Source organism: Chrysochloris asiatica, unplaced genomic scaffold (genome assembly GCF_000296735.1).
Source record: "Chrysochloris asiatica unplaced genomic scaffold, ChrAsi1.0 scaffold00218, whole genome shotgun sequence".
Taxonomy (NCBI): domain Eukaryota; kingdom Metazoa; phylum Chordata; class Mammalia; order Afrosoricida; family Chrysochloridae; genus Chrysochloris; species Chrysochloris asiatica.
In genome coordinates this window covers 1,378,644-1,387,608 of record NW_006408736.1, presented here as the reverse complement: position 1 = coordinate 1,387,608, position 8,965 = coordinate 1,378,644, and the positions used below count along the sequence as shown (strand labels likewise).

The window sequence follows — 8,965 nt, the reverse complement described above, 5'->3', positions numbered from 1 at the left end:
TAAAGATTTAAAGCCTCAGAAATCCTATACAGTGTAGCTATGAGTTGAAACTGACTAGATGGCACCTAAAAACAATAAGGCAGATGTTGTAATATCTTGTTTCTTGTATTGTAAATGCCAAGCAGCAGTCTGCAGGTGGTGATAGCAGTTTGTTTTTGACTAGCATAAACTTGATAAGAATGGGAATTTCTCTTGCATTTATATCCTAGTATGGTTTGGATATATAACCAAGCATGGTGTGCTAACAAGCTAAAACATTTTGTGAATTATCAAATTGTTATAAAGTGCTGTCGAGTTGGTTTCAACTCACAGTGATCCTGTACAGGGTTTCTGAGGCTTTTAAAACCTTTCTGGGAACAGAAAGTCTCATTTTTCTCACACTACTTATTAAATATCACATAATAAAAGTGAATATGTTTAAACTAATTAAGGTGATGTCTGTTTCTCCAAAAACTGATCAATACCGTAGGTGAATGTCATTACACAAATACAAAGAAGGCTCAAAATAATTAAGTTGATGTATTAAAAATAATACATAACCTTAGTAGGATTATGATTTCAATAGATACCAAATTCAAGAATAAAACAATGATTTAAGTCTCCTCTTTGTCCTTTCCTTTTCCAAACTCCCTTCCCTTTCTTCCTTTCTCTTTTTCCTCTCTATTTCTGTCTTCATCCCTCTATAAAAATAAGGAACAGCAGAATCATGTTTAAATGGAAAACACATTAGATTCTGTATAGTGCAATAGTTAAGACTACAACCTTTAAAGTTATAAAGAACTGAGCTGGAATTCCAACACAGACATTTACCTGAACTATGCTATCTAGATTGGCTTTAACTTTTCAACATTTACTAACCATTAAAATGAGATGGGAATTCCGATGTGGCATTGTGGGTTAAAGTGCTGGACTGCAAAGTCCTCTGAAGCACAAGGTCCGCGGTTCAAGCTTACCAACCACTCCCTGGAAATCGTATACAGGGTCGCTATGGGTTGTAAGTGACTTAATGGCACTTAACAACAATGACAAAAATGAATTGATAGTATGTATTGAAGATTAATATCCAGAAGGAACAGTCAGCTTTTGGGGTGACCAATTTCAAGAAATTAGTATGAATATAAATTCTTTAGAACATGTCTATGGAAAATATAGAGAAAGGTAATATTTTTAAATCCAAATAGGCACTTAAGTGTTGGTTATCAGATAAATTACAGTTAAGGCAGTTGTCAAGTTCTGAGGACGTAAGGAAGGATACGGACAAAAACAAGGGCGATTTTACACGATTTCCTTAGCACTGAGTTAGAATCTTATGATAAATAGTTTGTAGCTAAGATTGGTGGAACTGTATTTACTTGGTACCCTAATTATAGGGAGAAAAAGGAGATGACTTACAGAAATTTGATAGGCTGACACCACTAGTGTGGTTTTATTGTTGTTGTTGCTATTGTTAGGTGCCATTGAGTCAGTTTCGACTCATAGCATCCTTATGCACAGCAGAACGAAATACTGCCCGATCCTGGGCCAACCTCACTACTGTTGCCATGTTTGAGTCCATCGATGCTGCCATTTGGCCAATCCATCTCGTTGGGGATCTTCTTCTTTTTCTCTGACCCTCCACCTTAGCAAACATGATACCCTTCTCCAGTGACTGGTCCCTCCTAACAATATGTCCAAATTGTGAGAGACGAAGTTTGGCCATCTTGGCCTCCAAGGAGCATTCTGGCTGCACGTCTTTCAAAATAGATTTGTTGGTTCTTTTGGCAGCCCATGGCATTTTCAGTATTCTCCTCCAACACCATAACTCAAAAGCATCAATTTTTCTACAGTATTCCTTATTCACTGTCTAGCTTTCACATGCATATGAGGTGATTGAAAATACCATGGCTTGGGTCAGGTGCACCTTAGTCCTCAAACTGACATCTTTGCTCTTCAATACTTTAAAAAGGTCTTGTGCAGCAGATTTTCCTAATGCAATACGTTGTTTGGTTTCTTGACTGCTGCTTCCGTGAGTGTGGATAGTTGATCCAAGAAGAATGAAGTCCTTGATGACTTCAATCTTTTCTCCATTGATAAGAATGTTGTTTATTGGTCCAGTGGTGAGGATTTTTGTTTTCTTTACACTGAGATGTAATCCATACCAAAGGCTGTGCTCTTTGATCTTCATCAATAAATGTTTTAAGTCCTCTTTTACTTTCAGTAAGCAAGGTTGTATCATCTGCATACTGAAGGTTGTTAATGAGTTTTCTCCAATCCTGATGCCACATTTTTCTTCATATAAACCAGATCTTGGATTATTTGCTCAGCATACAGGTTGAATAAATATGGTGAAAGAATACAACCTTGTCACACACCTTTCTTAATTTTAAAACATCCAGTGTTCCCATGCTCTGTTTGAACAACTGCCTCTTGGTCCAGGTAGAGACTCATCATTAGCACAATTAAGTGTTCAAGAATACTCATACTTTGCAATGTTGTCCATATCTTGTCATGATCCACATAATCCAAAGCCTTTGCATAGTCAATAAAGCATAGGAAAACATCTTTCTGATAGTCTCTACTTTCAGCCAAGATCCATCCGACATCAGCAATGATGTCCCTTGTCCATGGCCTCTTCTGAATCCGGCTTGAACCTCTGGAAGTTCTCTGTCAATGCATGCTTGCAGCCATTTCTGTATTACCTTTAGTAAAGCTTTACTCGTATGGGATATCAGAGAGATTGTCCGATGATTTCCTCATTCCCTTGGGTCACCTCTCTTTGGAATGGGCACAAATATGGATCTCTTCCAATCAGTTGGCCAGAGAGTTGTCTTCTAAATTTCTTGGCAGAGATGAGTGAATGCCTCCTGTGCTGCCTCACTTTCATGAAAGATATCAAATTGTATTCCATCAATTTCTGCTGCCTTGTTCTTTGCCAATTCCTTCAATGCACCTTGGACTTCCTCCTTCAGTATCATTGGCTCTTGTTCACATGCTGTCTCTTAAAATGGTTGAACATTAACCATTTACTTTGGTACAGTGACTCTGTGTATTCCTTCCATCTTTTATAGGCCTTGTTATATTATGTCAAGTTACTCAAGGTCTAATTTAATAGAAGCTCTATTGTGGGACAGTATATAATGCTTGAGAAGAAATTGGCCCCTAACTGAGATTTCAGTATCTTCCATTATTCATTCACTCAATAATGCAATCATTCAGCTATATTAAGTGTTAAGATGGAAAATATTAAGAATATAAAATATTATATCTGCCTTAATTAACATATCTATCCATTGTGAAATGTAATCTATTTTAGATTTGTAATATAAATTTATGGTTCTAGAATAGGAGTTCATTGAGAGTGTTTTCAGTAATCTAGGGAGGAATTTAATATAAATTAGGTATAATGTAGAAAGTAGAAATTTGTCAGATAAGGAAGACGGGAAACTATATTAAGATAAAGGAAATAATTTGTTTAATTTAATAGCATAGAATATCTTTCTATTAATATAATAGCTAAATGTTTTTGTTGTTGTTGTTAACTGCCATAAAGTCGTTTCTGATTCTTAGAAACCCTCAATACGGTTTCCAAGATGCAACTTATGGGTTTGAACCAGTCTTGTTGTTAGCAGTACAGTGTTTATTATACAGCATGGAAAAAAAGTGAAATAATTTTAATATACAGCTCAACATTTACAAACAGAATAAAGACTACTTATCTGGGAATAAGATCCAGAATTTACATATATAATATTAATAACTGTGGAAGACACAGTAAAAGCACCACTCATCTGTGCTCCACTATCCCCCACTCTAATAAAAAATGTTCAAAAAAAAAAAAAAATTAGGGTTGCTAATGAAATAATGCTAGAAAATTAGCAGTACTTTAAACAGGGATAATACCATTGGATCTGCCAGAATTGTCTAGGTGGATCCAATGAAACAATAAGGGTTTTTAATTGTCAAAGGAGACATTAAATAACAGCCAGAATGAAGCATTATAAGGAATGCTTGATTTACCAATGCTGACTATGAAAATGGAGTGTAGCGCTGAGACAATGAATGCTTCCTGGAGAGCTAAAAAAGGCAAATAATTGGATAATTCCCTGGAGTTTCCAGAAATATCTCAGTTCTGCCAACAACCTGAGTTTAGTCCAATGACACCCATTTGGGCTTTCTGATCTCTAGAACCATAAGAAGTATCTTTGCTGTTATTATTTTAAGTCACCATTTTTAAATACTTGCTATAGCAGCAATAGGAAACTAATAAGTAACTGCAACATTTTAAGATATAACAACTAAATAAATATAGCTGTCTGAATTAGTATATACTTATGATGACAGTCTAGATAATCTGCAAACTCTAATATTCAAGTTTGCATATAGGCATTTTTCAATCTATTGGAGGCATACAACAGTCGATAATAATGAATAATATAAGATATCATGCTTATATTAAAGTTTAGGGTTAGCATAAAAAAAGGAAGTCCCTCAATGAAATGAACTGACATAGTTGTTGTAACAATGGGATCTAACATTAAGAATGGCATAGAACCAGACCCTGTTTTCTTCTGTTGAACATAAGGTCACTAAGAGTAGGAATCTACTAGACACATCTAACAAGAACAATATAATCTCATATTCTAATAATTCATACATTTCAAGTAAAATTTTAGAACCGCTTTGCTCAACTCAAAGAAGAATTATAAAATAATTTTATGTATTACAATTTTCTCATTGAATCATATACATTCTGATGGCTTCTTATAGCTCACTTCCTATAAAATGGCATCAAATTATTTAGAGAGCATATGATGCCCTTTACAACAAACAGCATCTTCCCCATCATGTGAGCAATACACAACTGAATATTATTAACACCTTCTGGACTCTTAGGACCGAGGATAGACTTTTGTTCTTATTTTGCCTTGGGCATAGATGTCTTGACATTTCCTCCTCAACCCAACCCAATGCAGTTGAAGCATATTATACTTTTCAAATATATATATATGATTATCTGTAGCTTTCCTCAATCAGAATAAAATATTTCCTACCTTATGCTTCTCTATGCATTATTTTGTTTATGTTATCAACTACAGTATTTTATCTAAGATCTTACACATAGTATTCTTTTCCAGTGCCATTGACGATGTTCTGACTCATAGTTACCCCATGAACAACAGAATAAAAACACTGCCTAATCCCGAGTCATCCACACAATTGTTGTTTTATGGTAGTCCATTGCTACAGTCAATGTGTCAAGTCATGTCATTGAGGGTCATTGTTTTTTGCTCAGTAGTTGAAAAATATGACCTTGGTGATAGAAATGATGCTGGAGATCACATGATAGAATTTTATAAGACCAATGCCTTGTTTATTGCAAATACCTTTTTTTTTTTTTTTTTTTAGGTCACCAGATTTTATAAAAGACAGGATGATGGTCTGCTGTTAACTAAAACCCAGAACCACCAGAGTGAGGTCTGGTGCTTATGGCGATGGGGGATGGCATGTGCTTGTCTACGGAGCTATCCAGGTTGGGAGGGGCATGGAAATGCATGAGAAGAGGGAAACTAGGCCAGGCCAAAGGGCACCTCTTTTCCATGTTCTCTGTTGTTATGGGCTCGAGTTCTGTTGAGGGGGACAGAAACTATCCGTGGGTCCTTTGACACAGAAGTGAACATCAAAGACCACTGTCAAAGGGAGAAAAGAATTAAGGTTGCTTCTATAGCTATGGGGGGATGTGGTGTTCAGAAGGTCCCACAGGCTGGCAGGCACTGGATGGAGTTACATGTGCTTGCTAGGAGAATGGGGGCTGTTTTAGTAAAGGCTTGTCTTCTTCATGATCCGCAGGAATTCTTGCTCATTGACTTCACCGTCAGCATCTCGATTCGCCTCATCAATCATTTCCTGCAGTTCCTCATCAGTGAGGTTCTCGCCCAACTCATCGGCCACACGTTTCAGATTTTTGAATGAGATCTTGCCAGTTTCATCATCATCAAAGAGCTTGAAAGCTTTCAGGATTTCTTCTTTGGTATCTTTCTCAGACATCTTCTTAGTCATCACAGTCAAAAAGTCATTGAAGTTCATTTTTCCTGTACCTTCCTTATCAATCTACTGAGATTGATCATTTTCTTGATCTCTTCTATCCTGGCCTCAAAGCCCAGGGCCCTCATTGCCACCTTAAGCTCTTTGAGATCGATGGTGCCAATCCCATCCATATCAAAGAGATCAAAAGCTTCATGGATCTCCTGCTTCTGCTCATCGTTGATGTCAGGCTTGGAGCTCATCCTCTTTCGTTGCCTTGAAGTTGATGCCATGCTAGCCTTCTTAAAGCTAGAGGCCATAGCTGATGGACTCTATGGACTGTTGTTACCGCAAATACCTTTTAAAATCATGTAAAAGATATACATAGCCCTCACCAGATGGCAGATACAGAAACCCCATTGACTACATATGTGGTAACACACAATGGAAAAGCTCCATGTCATCAGCCAAAACTAGGTCAGGGGCAGACTGTGGAACAGACCATCAGTTGTTCATTTGCAAGTTCAGGCTGAAGCTGAAGAAAAAAAATTTAAAGTCCATGAGAGCCAAAATATGACCTTGAATATATTCCACCTGAATTTAGACATCAGCTCAAAAACGGATTTAGTGCACTAGACACTAATGACCGAAGATCAGAGCAGAGGTGGGATGACATGAAGAACATCATACAGGAAGAAAGTGACAGGTCATTAAAAGACAAGAGAGAAGGAAATACCAACATGGATACCAGAAAAAACTCTGAAACTTGCTCTCCAGCCTAAAGATTCAAAAGTAAATGGAAGAAATGTGGAAGTAAATGGGCTGGACAGAAAATTTCAAAAGGCAGCTGAGAAGGCAAAGACAAATGAAATGTGCAAAGACCTGGAGTTAAAAAATCAAAAGGGAAGAACACACTCATCATTTCCCAAGCTGAAGAAATGAAGAAAAAAACTCAAGCTTTTACTTGCAATATTGAAGGATTTTCTGAACAAAATAATAAATGGAATATTGAAAGCAACAAAATAAGAAGGGAGGAATACACAGAGTCACTGTAGCAAAAAGAAATGGTCAATGTTTCACCATTTCAACAGATAGCATATGAACAAGAGCCAATTATACTGAAGGAAGAATGATACTAAGGGGCACTGAAGACATTGACAAAGAACAAGGCTCAGGGAATTCATAGACTACAAATTGAAATCTTTCAACAAACTGATGCAGCACAGGAGGCACTCACTCATCTATGCCAAGAAATTTGAAAGACAGCTACCTAGTCAACTGATGGGAAAATATCCATATTTGTGCCCATTCCAAAGAGAGGTGACCCAAAATAATGCAGAAATCATTGGATAATATCATTGTAAAATTTTGCTAAATATAATTTAAAAATAGCTCCATTGACAGTAACTGCCACTGGTTCAAACCAGATTCAGTAAAGGACATGAAATGAGGGATATCATTGCTGATGTCAGTTGAATCTTGACTGAAAGCAGAAAATACCAGAAAGCTGTTTACCTGTGCTTTATTGACTATGCAAAGACTTTTGACTGTGGGCATCATGACAAGCTATGGACAACATAGCGGAGAATGACTATTCTGCAATACTTAATTGTGCTTATTAGAAACTTGTACATAGCTAAGTGGCAGTCATTCAAACAGAAAAAGGGGACACTGGATGGTTTAAAATCAGGAAAGGAATGCATCCAGGGGTCTTCTTTTGCCATACTTATACACGCATCTGTATACTGAGCAAATAATCTGAGAAGTTGGATTACGTGAAAAAGAATGTGGCATCAGGATTGGGGGAAGAAGAATCATTAACAACCTGGGATATGCAAATAATACAGCCTTGCTTGCTAAATGCAAACAGGCCTTAAAATACTTACTGATGAAAATCAAAGATTATAGCCTTCAATATGGGTTGTATCTCAATGTTACAGAAAACAAAAATTCTTAATGTTAGAGTAATAAATAACATCATGATAAATGGAGAAAAGACTGAAGTTGTCAAATACTTCATTTTGTTCAGATCCACTATCAACACTCATGGAAGCACCAGTCAAGAAATCAGACGACATATTTCACTGGGCAAATCTGCTGCACAAACATCTTTAAATGTTCAAGAGTAAAGACAACAGTTGATGACTAAATTGTGCCTGACCTAAGTAATGGTATTGTTAATAGCCTCATATATATGTGAAATTCAGCTAATGAATAACAAAGACCGGAGAAGAATTGATGCATTTGAGCTATCATGTTGGAGTAGAATATTAGTACCATAGAACAAACAAATCTGTGTTGGAAGAAATACAGCTAGAATGCTCCTTAGAATCCAGGATGACCAGACTTTGCCTCTTATATTTCAGACATATTATCAGGAGGTGCCATATAATCATCATGCTGTGTAAAGTGGGGCATCAGCATAATAGAGGAAAATCCCTAATGAGACAGATTGGCACAGTGACAGTAGCAATGGGTTCAAGTTTAACAGAGAGAGAGAGGATGGCATTGGACTGGGCAGTGTTTTATTCTGTTTTACATCAAGTCTCTATGAGTCGGAACTGACTTCATGACATCTAACAACAACAACAACAACAACCAAGCAGGATGTCCTTTTCCAGGGATTGCTACCTCCTGATAACATGTCTAAAATATTTATAATGAAGTCTCACCATCCTAACTGCTAAAGTGTATTCTGGCTGTACTTCTTCCAAGACAGATTTGATTGTTCTTCAGGCAGTGTATGGTCTAGTCAATATTCTTCACCAACTCCATAATTCAAATGCATCAATTCTTCTCACATCTTCCTTAGTCACTGTTCAACTTTCGCATGCATATGAGGTGAATAAAAATGCAATTACTTGTGTAACTTAGTCCTCCAACTCACATCTTTGTTCTTTAACACTTTGTTGTTGTTGTTAAGTGTCATCAAGTTGGTTCTGACTCATAGCAATTCTGTATAGGG

General features: G+C 36.8%; 1 protein-coding gene and 1 pseudogene across 1 annotated transcript in view; both read right to left on the bottom strand.

Annotated features, from left to right (window-relative positions):
- CCSER1 (coiled-coil serine-rich protein 1) overlaps window positions 1–8,965 on the bottom strand; it is a 1,871,951-nt gene that overhangs the window by 1,258,394 nt on the left and 604,592 nt on the right. The window lies entirely within an intron of this gene.
- LOC102825552 lies at window positions 5,794–6,293 on the bottom strand (annotated as a pseudogene).